The sequence below is a fragment of the Lissotriton vulgaris genome, chromosome 7, assembly GCF_964263255.1.
Source record: "Lissotriton vulgaris chromosome 7, aLisVul1.2, whole genome shotgun sequence".
NCBI classification, from domain to species: Eukaryota; Metazoa; Chordata; class Amphibia; order Caudata; family Salamandridae; genus Lissotriton; species Lissotriton vulgaris.
The window spans coordinates 203,129,090-203,144,137 of NC_141695.1; positions in this window are offsets into that span (position 1 = coordinate 203,129,090).

Here is a 15,048-nt window from a genome sequence, read left to right on the forward strand (position 1 = left end):
GCGGGTTGTTGTCCTTCAGAATCGTCTTGTTATTGACGTCATCTTGGCAGATAGAGGTGGAGCCTGTAAGGTCATCGGGTCAAGTTGCTGTGTTTTCATTCCAGAAAACGGGCCATCCGTATACAAAGCTATTACACGTCTTCATAAAATTGCCAATCTGATACATCAGAATCCAGGCACCTGGACTTGGTCCGGTTGGTTCTGGACAACGATAACTGCTTGGGGATGGAAGATCCTATCCTTCCTAGGCATTGGCCTAGTCCTAGTATTCAGTTGCTGCCTGTGCCTACAGTGTGGGCCAGCGATTTGTGGACTGTGTGCCACATCATGCATTGAACATTCCAGTTTTCTCTCACAACGTCAAAGAAAGAAAGAAGAGCAAATGATGTTACAAGAACAAACTGATCGATTCATGAGGATCAATATATCATGAAGGGTCCGTAGGGAACAAGGAGGGAATGAGGAAATATAAATTTTATGGTCAAGTTGTGTTCCCTATCGTGTACCCCACCGTCTCTATGTACTAGCTTAAAGTGCATGTAACTTCCCTCCTGTGCCAGCTATGAAGACGCAAATACATTTGCGTCCAACGATAACATGTCTTCTTTCAGACCCACCCTGAATGGGTTGAATAGTCCGTTCCTAAGTATGCTATGCCAACGTCTTTTTGTAGTGTACTTTACACGTTTTTCAGCTCTGGCAAAGTAGGCCCTGAATTTCTGCCATCGAGCCTTTTCCTGGCTTCTGAATCTGAAAGCCTCAGCCCAGGCTGTCTCTGTACCCGTGAACTCTGACTTACTTCCAGCGCGGCCCACCGCGCTCAGCTCAGCCTGCAGCCTGCCAAGACTGACTACAACCTTCGAATTATCTGTTCCGCTCCTCGAAAATACATTCCTGCCTACTAGTTTAAGTAAACATTCCCCCAGCTGCAGAGCAGAAGGGCCGACCTCACTGTCTCCGTGTAAGTAATTCATAGCCTCTGTTACCATGCTCCCATGGAAGGCCCATGCCCCCACGCTTCTCATGCAGACACTTAGGCGCTTATACACGCACTCACAGTCAGTATAGAATAGCTTCTGCCCCAGAGACCTTTTCCGTTCAGATAATATGGTTCCCAAACATCAGATATCAGATATGATAGAAGTACGAGTTGATCTGACATGCCAGACTTCTGTCTCTTTCCGCTAGTGCAAATGTCAAGTCCCCTGCACCCTCCAGTTTCACGTCAATCACACGTCATGCAGCTGCGCGCGCATCCAAGCCTCCGATTTCTGCTGACATTGCAACATTTCTGTTTTGTGCCACCCACTTATGACACCTACCTGTGACGTTTCTAGCACACACCTCTAGTTCACGCCTAGTACACGCCTTCTGATTACGTACTCCTAACACGTTAATGCTGTTATCTTGTCTTCTCTCAGCTGTTACGCCTACTATATTGGTTTCTATGATGTGCTTTAAGTATATAAGCTATGTATTGTCAATAAAATATTGCTCTATCCCTTCCTGAACCCCTTGTGGTTGCAGGAACATGATATCCAGTTCCGGAACGATTCCTTTTTAAGGAATAAAACCCCTAAGAACTCTAACACCACGGACTCTGTTTTTTTTCTTTCCGATTGAGTTATTATTGATTAAGTACTTACCTGCATAGAAATTAAGATGGTAAATTAAATATTTACGACAAAACGACGCACTTTTCACACGCCCCCGTGGGGTGCTCTGTACACCACTGTAATCTGTAGAATCAACAATAATACCAAAATGTTGAACCAAATTATAAACACATTTTTGTGATTTTTCAAAAAGCAATAGAAATCATTCAACTGAAGAACATTTTGAAGTTTTCCTTGTCTTGTGTTTAATTCTTCAATCTTAGTACATTACTTCATGTACATCCATTCATCTTGTTCAGTAGGTCCCAATGCATTTCGGTATGGCAATACCTTCATCAGGGGAATACTACAAACGGAATTGATACAATAACAATAATCAGAATTGAAAACACGGGAGCCCCATGCTCCACCTCAAAAGTATAATGCTCTCATGCAAGTTTGTCAAAACGAGTACCAGCTTAGCTCAATCTCCACCAGTGTCTCTGAAAATGTCACTGAAAAACACCACTAGTGCTCAAACCCAAAAAGAACCAATGGTAAAGGGGTACCTGATTGAATACTATAAACAACTGCACTGTGCCACGATGACAAAACCTGAGTAATGAAACAGAGTTGTAACCGGTTATGCTAACCATATCTCAAAACTGAGTGTCAACAAGTGCGGAAACAAACCTCCGCCTACCTATTTAGATGATTGCTCTCTCCCGAAGAGTGGTGTCCCAGGATCTTGATTCTAAAAAAGAGATGCGCGGCGTTATTGGAATCCCGCTAAACATGTTAACCTTGCCTCCCAACCCTTAACCTGCGCGCAGAGCTGCTCTTACCTCGCTATCAGTAATACGTGGCTTATCTCGTCGTCTTGCGTTAATACGCGTTGACTCTAACCCCTCCTAAATGTGTTGTATGCCGGTTCCGCATAAACATAAAAAACGGACTACCCACTGGCTGCTCAAACTGGAAACGGGCGCCATATTTGCCTAGTCAAATAACTCGGGAATTTCTAAAAAAATGTAATTTAAACAGCCTAAACTAAACGAAAACGAAGTGTGTGAAAGACATCTCGATGTGTGAATAGAGACAGTGTCTGATTGTTATGTGTCCCACTAAGTGAGTGCTTGTTATGACAAAGTTGCTTTACAAACAATAGTAACAATTTACAATGATTATGTTAATATTATAGGAAACATGCGAATTCAATTTTGTCATTGAGTCCCTGCGGCTCTAGCGTATTCAACCTGCGGATCCAGTATGTTTCCCTTTGCAATAATTGGCGATTGGTGTCAGCATGTACATCCTGATTGATGCTTTCTAACACTGTGAAACGCAATTGCGGGATAGTGTGCTGTCTTTCTTTCCAGTGCATTGCTAGGTTGGATTTGGGGTTCCCTGTTCTTATTAGGCTCTTGTGCTCCGTTATGCGGACCTTGATTTTTCTTATGGTTTTGCCCACATATACCAACCCGCATAGACATTTTATGGCATAGACTGCTCTACTTGTATTACAGTCTGATGTATGTCTTAGCTATATATGTTTGCCTGTCTGTGGATGTGTGAACACATCCCCTGTCATTACGTTGCCACAATGGCCACAGTTATGACATTTCACCATGCCCCTGTATCGTGCTAAACCTGTGTTGATCTGAGAATGTTTCAGTATCTCTTTTATGTTCTTCGACTTGGTATGCGCAAATAGTGGCTTGTCAAAAAACACCTCTTTGAAATCTGTCTCTTGTTCTATCACTTCCCATCTTTTCAGGATACTTTTTTTAATCAATCTACTTGATGTGGAGTGTTTGATGACAAATACCTCCCTTTTTAGTGGTGGTCTGACTGTTTTTGCTAGCAATTCCTGTCTGTCTTTCTGACTGGCTTTGAGTTTAGCCTGCTGTAATATCTCATCTGGATACCCTCTTTCCTTGTATGCCTGAACCATACTCTCCACCTCTTGAATACCTTGTTCTTCCTGTGAACAAATCCTACGTGCCCGTAAGAATTGCGAGAAAGGCGAATGATTTTTTAAGGATAGTGTGTGAAAGCTGCTGTAATGCAATGCATTATTGCGGTCTGTGGTTTTTTTGTACAGTCTTTTTTCCAAAACACCTCCTTTATTTTCAATAAGAATGTCCAAATAATTAATGGATTTATCATCAACAGAGTGTGTGATCTTAATTTGCTCATGACAACAATTTAATTCAGACAACAGATTTTCCAGTGCGTCCTGTCTACCATCCCACACCATAAGGATGTCATCTATATACCTGACATACAACTTGAGGTGTTGTGACCATTGAGGGTTTTGCAACACATGCTCATTCTCGTACTTTGCCATGAATATATTAGCAAAAGTTGGTGCTCCCGTAAAACCCATACTGGTACCTGTCCTTTGTAGGTAATAACTGTCTTTCCATCTGAAATAACCATGGTACAAGCAAAAATGTAAAAGTTCTAATAAAAAGACATTTGTGCCCTCATCGTAATCATGTTGCAATAACATCCATTCAACTGCCTCTATACCCTCCTGGTGAGGGATAGAGGTGTACAACGCTGATATGTCAACAGTGCATAATACAACATTCTCTCCTGGTGTTATAAACACTTGACTGATTCTCTTTAGACAATCCGTTGTGTCTTGTATGTACGTGCTCCATTGCTGTACTAGAGGTTGCAAGTAATGATCTAGAAACTTGCCTAGTGGTTCATGTAGAGACCCACATCCTGCCACAATTGGCCTGAACGGGGGGTCTATAGCGTTCTTGTGCATTTTAGGCACCATGTATATATGGGGCCTCTTGGGGTATTGAACAGTTAGAAATTTGCGAGTTTGTGAGTCTATCCAACCCATCTCCTGAGCCCTTTCAAGAATTGTGTTCAAAATGGCTTGGAACCTGACTGTAGGATCAGTGTCCAATTTGATATATGTATCTTCATCAGTGACATGCTGATTGACCTTTGCCATATAATGGGATCGGTTGAGTACAACCAGTGCTCCTCCTTTATCTGCTGGGACAATTTTTAGCGTGTCATTTTGAGCCAATTTTGTCAGAGTTTGGTGTTCTAGTCTAGTCAAATTGTTATGTCTCGTTTTTGTGGTCGCGATCTGCTCTACATCTTTCTTTACCAAGGTTTCGAACAAGTCCAAAGCCTTGTGAGAAAATGGGGCCATAAAAGTGCTCTTAGGTCTGAAAATCTGTGGTTGTGCTGGTGTGGTGACTGGAGTTGTGGATTCAGTATTGATCGTGTGAAAAAACCACCGTAACCGCAGTTTTCTCATGAATTTAAATAATGTAACTTCAGTTTCCAACGTGTTGGTAGAATACGTTGGAACAAAAGACATGCCTTTGTTCAAAACCCTGAGTTCTACGGGATTCAATTGGTAATCTGAGATATTCATTACTAGTTCCTCCTGTTTCTTGGCTTTTTTTGTTGAACCTTGTCCCCTCCTTGTCCGTTTTTTTGGGTTTGTTCCGTGGGGGGGTGATTGGATGTTTTGCCCCCCTGTAAAAAAGCCGGCCCAGGGGTGATATTTTGGCCTCCCTCCGCACCTGTCTCACAGCTTGTACTCGGAGTTGTTGCTAATGGCGTGCGAGTGGGTAAAGTATCTTGTTCAGTTGCCACGCTTTCTTCTGAAGAGGAGGCTTGGGGTTTTTTGTAAGTTCTTCTTTGGGCGTACTGATCCGCCCAAGAATAGACCTCGTCTAGCTTGTAGTCTATTGTGTCGCGCTTAAATTTGCGCAGTTTACGTTCATGTACTTCCCTAGTATGTTCTTCCAATTGATCATTAATGTTTTTAAGGGTGGTGGCCAAGTCTTCCTCCGTTAACCTTGATGATAGTTCAGTCTGTAGTTCCTGAATCTCATTTTCTAATTCTTTTAAAATGTTAGACAGCTCTTCCACTATAAGTAAAATTAAGTCTAAGGAACACTTATTAAGTATCGCATACCACCTAAGCATGAAGGGCTTGTTCAATTTGAAAAGCAGTGGTCTAAGGGATATACGCAATCCGCGTGGAATACGCTTAACTTTATGGTATTGAATTAGTGTTGTGGCGTGTAGCCTTTGATTAATCTGTTTCCTTAATGTATATTGCAATTGTTTTATCATTTGAGCGGTGGATCCTGGTTTTCCCTGAAAATCTTTAACATCTTTTATGAGTGCATACACACTCTCTGCTTCTTCTGTTGAATACGCCTTAACATCTGCCTGATTGGTTGTCAAATGTGAAATTTCATCGAAATCCATAGTATGTGGGTGCTGAGTGCCAGGAGTGAGCCCCTGGGGTAGTTAATATGTATTTTAGAATTGACACTCTGCACTCCTGTTTTTAAAGAACCGAATCTAGTGCTCTTTCTTTTTGGGTGCTGTCGTTTAGTCTGACCGGCTCAGGTCAGTGTCATAACATGTAACACAAACAGAGAACTGCCTGAAAACGACGCACTTTTCACATGCCCCCGTGGGGTGCTCTGTACACCACTGTAATCTGTAGAATCAACAATAATACCAAAATGTTGAACCAAATTATAAACACATTTTTGTGATTTTTCAAAAAGCAATAGAAATCATTCAACTGAAGAACATTTTGAAGTTTTCCTTGTCTTGTGTTTAATTCTTCAATCTTAGTACATTACTTCATGTACATCCATTCATCTTGTTCAGTAGGTCCCAATGCATTTCGGTATGGCAATACCTTCATCAGATTTCAAAGAGGTGTTATTTGGACAGATTTCAAAGAGGTGTTTTTAGACAGATTTCAAAGAGGTGTTTTTTGACAAGCCACTATTTGCGCATACCAGGTCGAAGAACATAAAAGAGATACTGAAACATTCTCAGATCAACACAGGTTTAGCACGATACAGAGGCATGGTGAAATGTCATAACTGTGGCCATTGTGGCAACCTAATGACAGGGGATGTGTTCACACATCCACAGACAGGCAAACATATACAGCTAAGACATACATCAGACTGTAATACAAGTAGAGCAGTCTATGCCATAAAATGTCCATGTGGGTTGGTATATGTGGGCAAAACCATAAGAAAAATCAAGGTCCGCATAACGGAGCACAAGAGCCTAATAAGAACAGGGAACCCCAAATCCAACCTAGCAATGCACTGGAAAGAAAGACAACACACTATCCCGCAATTGCGTTTCACAGTGTTAGAAAGCATCAATCAGGATGTACATGCTGACACCAATCGCCAATTATTGCAAAGGGAAACATACTGGATCCGCAGGTTGAATACGCTAGAGCCGCAGGGACTCAATGACAAAATTGAATTTGCATGTTTCCTATAATATTAACATAATCATTGTAAATTGTTACTATTGTTTGTAAAGCAACTTTGTCATAACAAGCACTCACTTAGTGGGACACATAACAACCAGACACTGTCTCTATTCACACATCGAGATGTCTTTCACACACTTCGTTTTCGTTTAGTTTAGGCTGTTTAAATTACATTTTTTTAGAAATTCCCGAGTTATTTGACTAGGCAAATATGGCGCCCGTTTCCAGTTTGAGCAGCCAGTGGGTAGTCCGTTTTTTATGTTTATGCGGAACCGGCATACAACACATTTAGGAGGGGTTAGAGTCAACGCGTATTAACGCAAGACGACGAGATAAGCCACGTATTACTGATAGCGAGGTAAGAGCAGCTCTGCGCGCAGGTTAAGGGTTGGGAGGCAAGGTTAACACGTTTAGCGGGATTCCAATAACGCCGCGCATCTCTTTTGTAGAATCAAGATCCTGGGACACCACTCTTCGGGAGAGAGCAATCATCTAAATAGGTAGGCGGAGGTTTGTTTCCGCACTTGTTGACACTCAGTTTTGAGATATGGTTAGCATAACCGGTTACAACTCTGTTTCATTACTCAGGTTTTGTCATCGTGGCACAGTGCAGTTGTTTATAGTATTCAATCAGGTACCCCTTTACCATTGGTTCTTTTTGGGTTTGAGCACTAGTGGTGTTTTTCAGTGACATTTTCAGAGACACTGGTGGAGATTGAGCTAAGCTGGTACTCGTTTTGACAAACTTGCATGGGAGCATTATACTTTTGAGGTGGAGCATGGGGCTCCCGTGTTTTCAATTCTGATTATTGTTATTGTATCAATTACGTTTGTAGTATTCCCCTGATGAAGGTATTGCCATACCGAAATGCATTGGGACCTACTGAACAAGATGAATGGATGTACATGAAGTAATGTACTAAGATTGAAGAATTAAACACAAGACAAGGAAAACTTCAAAATGTTCTTCAGTTGAATGATTTCTATTGCTTTTTGAAAAATCACAAAAATGTGTTTATAATTTGGTTCAACATTTTGGTATTATTGTTGATTCTACAGATTACAGTGGTGTACAGAGCACCCCACGGGGGCATGTGAAAAGTGCGTCGTTTTCAGGCAGTTCTCTGTTTGTGTTACATGTTATGACACTGACCTGAGCCGGTCAGACTAAACGACAGCACCCAAAAAGAAAGAGCACTAGATTAGGTTCTTTAAAAACAGGAGTGCAGAGTGTCAATTCTAAAATACTCTATGTACTTTAGGCCATACAGAACGCTGCAGCCAGACTCATCCTCAGTCTTCCCCAACAAATCCACATCACACCCCACCTTAGGAAACTCCACTGGCTCCCTTTACAGAAGAGATGCCAATTCGAGCTGCTGACCCACGCACACAAGGCTCTACAAACCAAGGACCTTTCTACATTAACCACTGCCCGATCTTCCACCAATCACGGAGAAGACTATGCTCCGCCTCCCTTTCACTTGTCCGTGCTCCCTTATTCTACTGAAGCAGAAGTAGAAGATGCTCCTTCTCCCACATCACAGCAAAGACCTGGAACAGCCTTCCCAATCACCTCTGAACCATCACTTCACTTCTGGAATTCCGAATGGCCCTCAAGAACTGGCATTATGAATAAGCCTCTGGGGCCTGTAAGCACCTGGAAACCCTATCTGATGATTAGCAGCACTTTATAAATCTTGATTGATTAATTGATTTTGTTGAGTCTGGGAGCACTGAGTTGGGTCTGCTATGTCTGCATCAGTTTTTCTTGTTGTTCTCATTTCAGAAAGAGATCTTAAAATGTAAATTTTTTAGATCAGGATCTTCAATATATAAAGTGACTGGTTTGCCAAAAAAGTTGTACATCTGCACCTCCTTGAAGGCCTGCAATAGTACTACTTTTTGGAATTCACAAACTTTGGCAGAACTAGACTTGGAAAGCTGCACAAGTCTCAATTTTCTGGGCATACTACAGGCAAGCAAACACCCAAAAGATGACGGAATGAACCTTGCACATATTCATACCAGTGAAAAACACTTGGGGTAGCACTGCAACCCCTTGTTTTTTTCACTAACTGTGCCACTTTGGACAGAGGTGCACAGAATGCAAATCAGTGCTTACCCTGGTTCTCAAGGAAACATCTGTAGCCCACTGCTTTATTCAGAAATGTTACATTCATACCCCCTCGCCCGACTCACACTGGCTACTCTACTATCCTGGTGGCTTTATCAAGTCGCTGTTATAATCACTGGTACGAAATTTCATCTGAATTACGTATGTTGTACCAAGCATGGTTAACCTTACAAAAGTACCAGGCTCTGATTTGCAGATTAAAAATGTATCTCTGTAGGTGTTCTATTAATCCATGTGGCTATTTTACCAGCATGTGGTAAATATAATTTCTTTAAAACATATCTATGAGGAAAATTCCATTGCCTTTAACTGAGGCTACTATTTGAAGGTAAAGTTAAAAGCAGGAAAATATAAAACTTTCGGGCCTTTGTGTTAGCTGCAATTAAGTTAGCAAACCGTCCAGGTTAAGGGCAAGGACAAGAGGAAGAGGAAGACGAAGTTCAGTCCGTAGGTGAACAGGATCATAGTCACGGAGGTGGTGGAACACCATCAACAACTGTTCATCACCTCCAACGTGTCATTGGGCACCAAAAATGGAATATGGCAGGACATTGTGTACCTGGTGAATACCGTTGAGGAGCACAAGAGGACAATGGACGAGGTCAAGAGGCGATGGAATGAAATCAAGTGGTGGACGAAGGAGAAACTCTCTGCCAACCATAAGACAGCAATGCACACTGGAGGTGGGGGCCCAGTGCCACAGCTCGTGCTGGATGACATGGAGGAGCTGGTGTCGACAGTCATCAGTGTGGAGACTGTGGCCGGAGTTGGGGGATCGGACACTGCTCAACAGGATATAACACAACCGCAACAGGGTGAGTGACCAACAGGTACTGGGAGGGCGGGTGGAGATGGACACAATGGCACACATTCACAATCAAGCAGAGCACAGTGCACACTCATCATGACTCTGGGTCCTAGCCCAGATCGACAGACTGTCACAATGTACGATGCCATGCAGTCTGAATGTCACCAGGTACCATTCGGCTACATACATCTGAACACATTGTAATACACCATATCCCCTTTACATCGCAGGGGCACCGCCAACACCTCCTACAGAGCATTCCCAGCCACTCTTCACTGATGACGAGGATGACAAAACCAGCATCGACACCCAAGCCATCCAAGACATCATTGACCTCATCCGTCACTTGCCTCCATGATCAGGGCTGGCCAGCTACATCGAGGAGACCCCACCCCCTACCCAAAGCACCCAGCAGGAGGCACCCACAGCCAAGACCCCTAGGAACAACACAAGGCCTCCCAACACCATGTGCTGGAGTGCCAGAGGGAGACCGCATAGCAGGTGTGGTTGGTCTTCGACAACATGGCAACCAAACTTGACACCATCCTTGGGTGTGCAGCCCCACTCCATGGTCTCCAACGAGCCCTGACTGACATCGCTAGAGTCATGACGCAGAGAGAAGAACACCTGTCCGCGCAGAGTGGCTCCAGCGATACCATCCGTGAGCTGGCATACATTCGTAGGCTGATGGAGGAGAGGGTGCTGATGAAGGCAGAAAGGTTGGCAGCCACTGCTGCACATCAGCGGAATGTAGCTGGGATCTACCATGCCCTGCAGTTCCTTATCATGGCATTGCTGCCACAAGGCGTGGCGATGCCGAATGCTGCTGCCCCCAAACCATCCACATCTCCGCCCCCTGGTGTGTCCATGCCTCACTGTGTGGCAGGCCTAACCACTCCGGCACCTGATGTTACAGTGCCACACAATGCAGCCGACAATCCACCTCCGGCACTGAGGTGTCATTGTCACACAGTGCAGCCGACAATCCACCTAAGGCATCTGAGGTGTCATTGGCACACAGTGCGGCCGACAATCCACCTCTGGCAGCTGAGGTGTCATTGGCACACAGTGCCACAGCCAGTACAGCAACACCCACAGGTGGGGCAGGGCACACATCTGGGGATGAGGACATGGTTGAGATTGTGATCAGAAGGGCTCAGTAGAATACAATTCCACCACCTGGCCTGTTCCTGGTAGGTCCCACATAAGGCCTCATGACCTTCCACTGACCCCGATTCACTCAGATGCACTCACCTTGGACATCGACATGGACCGCCACATACTGTTTGATGACCAATGACATGGCGACCAAACTTCGGACTGCACCCCACCTCTTCCTCAGTACTTGTCTTCCACGAATGGACTCTGGCTGGCACTCCACGGGCCAAATGGTGTGGTATATTCGGCAGTGCCCTGTACCACTCCAGCTGCAGAACTGCACTCGATGTGCAATAAACATCCAGTGATGCACTGCTGTGTCATGACTTTCATCATTCATGTATGCATGTGTGGATGAATATAGGGACAGTGATTCCCCTTGCATCAATGATGCTCATCCTGTGGGATGCCAGTCTGAGGGTGCTACATAGCGATGTGTGCACGGGTCCCGTGGACACCCCAACATGGACATACGCACTAGCCACTTTCTTGTCCGGACATGAACCACGCCCAGTGCCCACGAGTCATTTTTGCATGCCCTGCGTTGTTCTGGCGTACGGCAGGCCAGACCACTCCGCTCACACTCCCGGAGGGGCCTCATTGATACCCGTCGCAGGCGTACTCACTGATGTTGTACAGGTCCCTGGTCTAGTGTCAGCATGTCACAGCCACTCCCTGAGGGCAGGTTTGCATGCACACCATACCCACCCCTCACAGGCGTCACATGCCATGTGACCCCGCAAATATAAGGGGGCGATGACGTCACATACCCCTCTGCCGGTGTTGACTGAATGACGGACCCAAGGCCTTGAGGCACAGGCCTACCACCCCACCACCTGGCACTGACTGGGGTTGAATAGGGTTTGTGGCACATGCTGCATTGCGGCCGGCACAGGCACCCCGCCGAGGGACGGTGACTTACGGTGCGCTGAGTCATTGGCACCTTGAGCTGCTGAGCGGTTGTTCAGCCTGCGATGATGGCCTGTCCCAGCGGTCCAGACTGCTCAAGATTAGTGTACCTTTCTGGACCGCAGTGTAGGCTGTGCCAGCGGGCTACGCGGGTCTACCACCATGTGGCCTCACTTCCAGGATCGCAGAGTTAGTGGTACCCATTGGGCTTCAATGTTGCCGGGTGCTCTGGTATGTCCCATCCCTTGGTGTAATCAAGACCCAGCGCCAAACGTGAGACCTGTTGCCCTGAGCAGTGTGCCTACATGGTGGGGAGGGTGCCATGTCCTCGGGCCCCGGGCTTGGGGCTTGCTGCAGCACGTGGTGGGACCTGTAATCTGCACGCCGGTGGTGGAAGGTGATCAGTGAGGCCCGTGTGTGCATGGGCGGGCATGCTCCGATGGGTGGCGGAGGGGCTGGGATGCCTCTGTCTGGGTGTGCATGGGCAGGCAGGCGATGTTCTCTTGTGCAAGTGTGTGTACTGTGCCAGTCATGTCTCTGGACTCTGTTTCAGATGACAGCTCTGTCTCAGATGTATGACCTGGTGTACTGCTATACATACCGGCAAGTGGTTGGAGACACACCGGTGGCAGCAAGTGAGCAGTGTGGCCTCGGTGCGAAGGGTCGTCTCTCTCTCTCTCTCTCTCTCTCTCTCTCTCTCTCTCTCTCTCTCTCTCTCTCTCTCTCTCTCTCTCTCTCTCTCTCTCCCCCTCTTCTCTCTCTCTCCCCCTCTCTTGTCTCTCTCTCCCTCTTGCCCACACTCTTCTCCTCTCTCTCTCTCCTTCGCTCACTCTCTGTCCTTTGATGTGCGCAGGACACAACTTCTCCTCATTTTTTTTGTCTTGCAGGCTGTGACCTATGGATTGTGTCGAGTGGAGCCGCCATGTGTCTTCCTTTGGTTTCTGTGTTAATTTAAATAAAGTTTAATTTTTGCTTCAAAAAGTGAATGTGTGATGCTCATTTCTGTGATGACACATGCATGTCACCAGTTGTGATTGTGCGACATCAGGCAGATTATTTCGTATATGTTTCGGTGTAGCTGATGTGGCATGTCTTTGGTCGGGGGTGCCAGGGAGGGGTGGTCCTGGGTGTGGTGTCGGTGGGTGTTGTGGCCCTTTTGGGTGTCCGTGCTGCATGCTCAGTTGCTCTATGGCATCTGTTTGTCTTCAGGTATGGATGTGGGCTGTGCTCCCTATTGTGACGCAGGCTGCGGTCCGACTTTACACCAGGTCAGGGCAGGTATAAATTTCCTGCTGCCTTATCGTGTGTTTTTTTTTCTTATCGCCGGTCTTGCTCGTTGTTGTGAATGTTGAGGTGTGGTGTTGTCACGGGTTTTGTTACGGGAACGCCTACTCTGCATCTCATTAGCGATAGTTGCGGGGATTGTAAGTGTAGAGTTTCTTCTAAGGAACTACGAGCTGCCTCGGATGGGCTTCCCTGTGCTGTTGTGACTCTATTTTCTATTAACCGCTTCACCATTGTTTCAACACCAGCCAGAAATGGACCAAATTGTGGGCGCACCAGCAGTCGTATATGAGGTGGTCCTCACACTGAGATTCCCTAGTATGGGACATCATGACATCCTAAAACAGAGAAATATTTTACGTCTTTTCAAACATCTGACCAACAACTAGCGATAATTATCGCTAGGTTGGCTTAGCGGCAATAATTTTATCGCCGTGTTGCGACGATTTTTATCGCTTAGGAGCCTTGATATTATCAAGGTTTATCTCCTAAGCGATAAACATCGGCCGAAATGCATGAATATCGCTGAAAAGTCAGCGATATTCATGCATTACCGAGCAAATGCTCTTAGCCATGTTATCCACCTCCCATTGGATAACATGGCTAAGAACTGCTCAGGGCAGGTGTTAGCTTTTGGAGATATTCGCGCTTAGCGTGAATATCTCCAAATGTTGGTAATAGGATATAGCGATGTTAGCAACTGTTTCCAGTCGCTAACATCTTGGCACACTCACTTTGCATGTCATTAGTGATAAATATCACTGACATGCAAATCGGGGCCCAAGATGGTCGCTATCTCCTACTAGCTGTCGCTAACTGGTGTTAGCGACAGCTAGGTAATTGGGAGATAATTTTATCTCCGCTTTCTTGGCTTTTAAAGCCAAAAAAAGCAGAGATAAACCCCCTTGATAATATTCCCCCTGGTTACCCTAGACAAGATACAAACAGGGGACCTAGAATGGGTGAACACACACGGTGACTCAACAGTGGTGGGCCTGAAGAGCAAAGATATACATGTCGTTGTGAACAACTCGACCCTACTCGCCCAGTTGGGCATTGATGTTCAGACGTTGCCGCATTCAAAATATCCACACGTTTTGGCCCCAGACTCGGGGGGCAAGGCCACCTGGTCGGTCCTACACGGGACAAACAGCTCTTGATCCTTGGGCAGAAGTCAGACGGGACAAAGGGACCTGATGGTTAACAGAATCTCATGTCAAAACAACCAAGGGGTTATATGCACTGCCTCCTCTGTCTCTGACCAAAAGGGACTTGCAAGAAGGAGGCCACAGTATTCCTAACTGCGGCAAAAGCCAGCCTGGCAGGGGAGAACCTGGGCCAGGATCAACCCATAAGCAGCAATTAACCATTATTTCCTGGAATATAGCAGGGATCAGTAAAATGTACGAAAATGAAAATCTGAAGCAGTTCCTAGAAAGCGGGGACATACTCTGTTTCCAAGAAACATGGGCCTTGTCCAGTACTCCCTTGGCAGGTTACTACAAACACCATGTCCCAGTCATAAAAAGGAATCTCTTCGACCCTCCAGCTGGCGGTCTATCTGTTTTTATAAAACATGAATGCGCTCTTGCTGCCACAGCTATCAACTCGAACTCTACTGGACTGCAAGCCTTACAGATCAGGGGTTTGAGTCTCAATAGATATCCAATGCGCCTGTTGGTAATAAACTGTGATATCAATCATGCGCAGACCCTCATGAAAGATCAGCTGGAGGCATTGGCAGAGAACTTAGAAGACCTGCTAAACAAACATAAATCATATCAGGTTATTCAGGTTACTCTAGCTGGGGATTTTACCCTGAAGGATCTTGATAAAACAGAATCACCCCCTT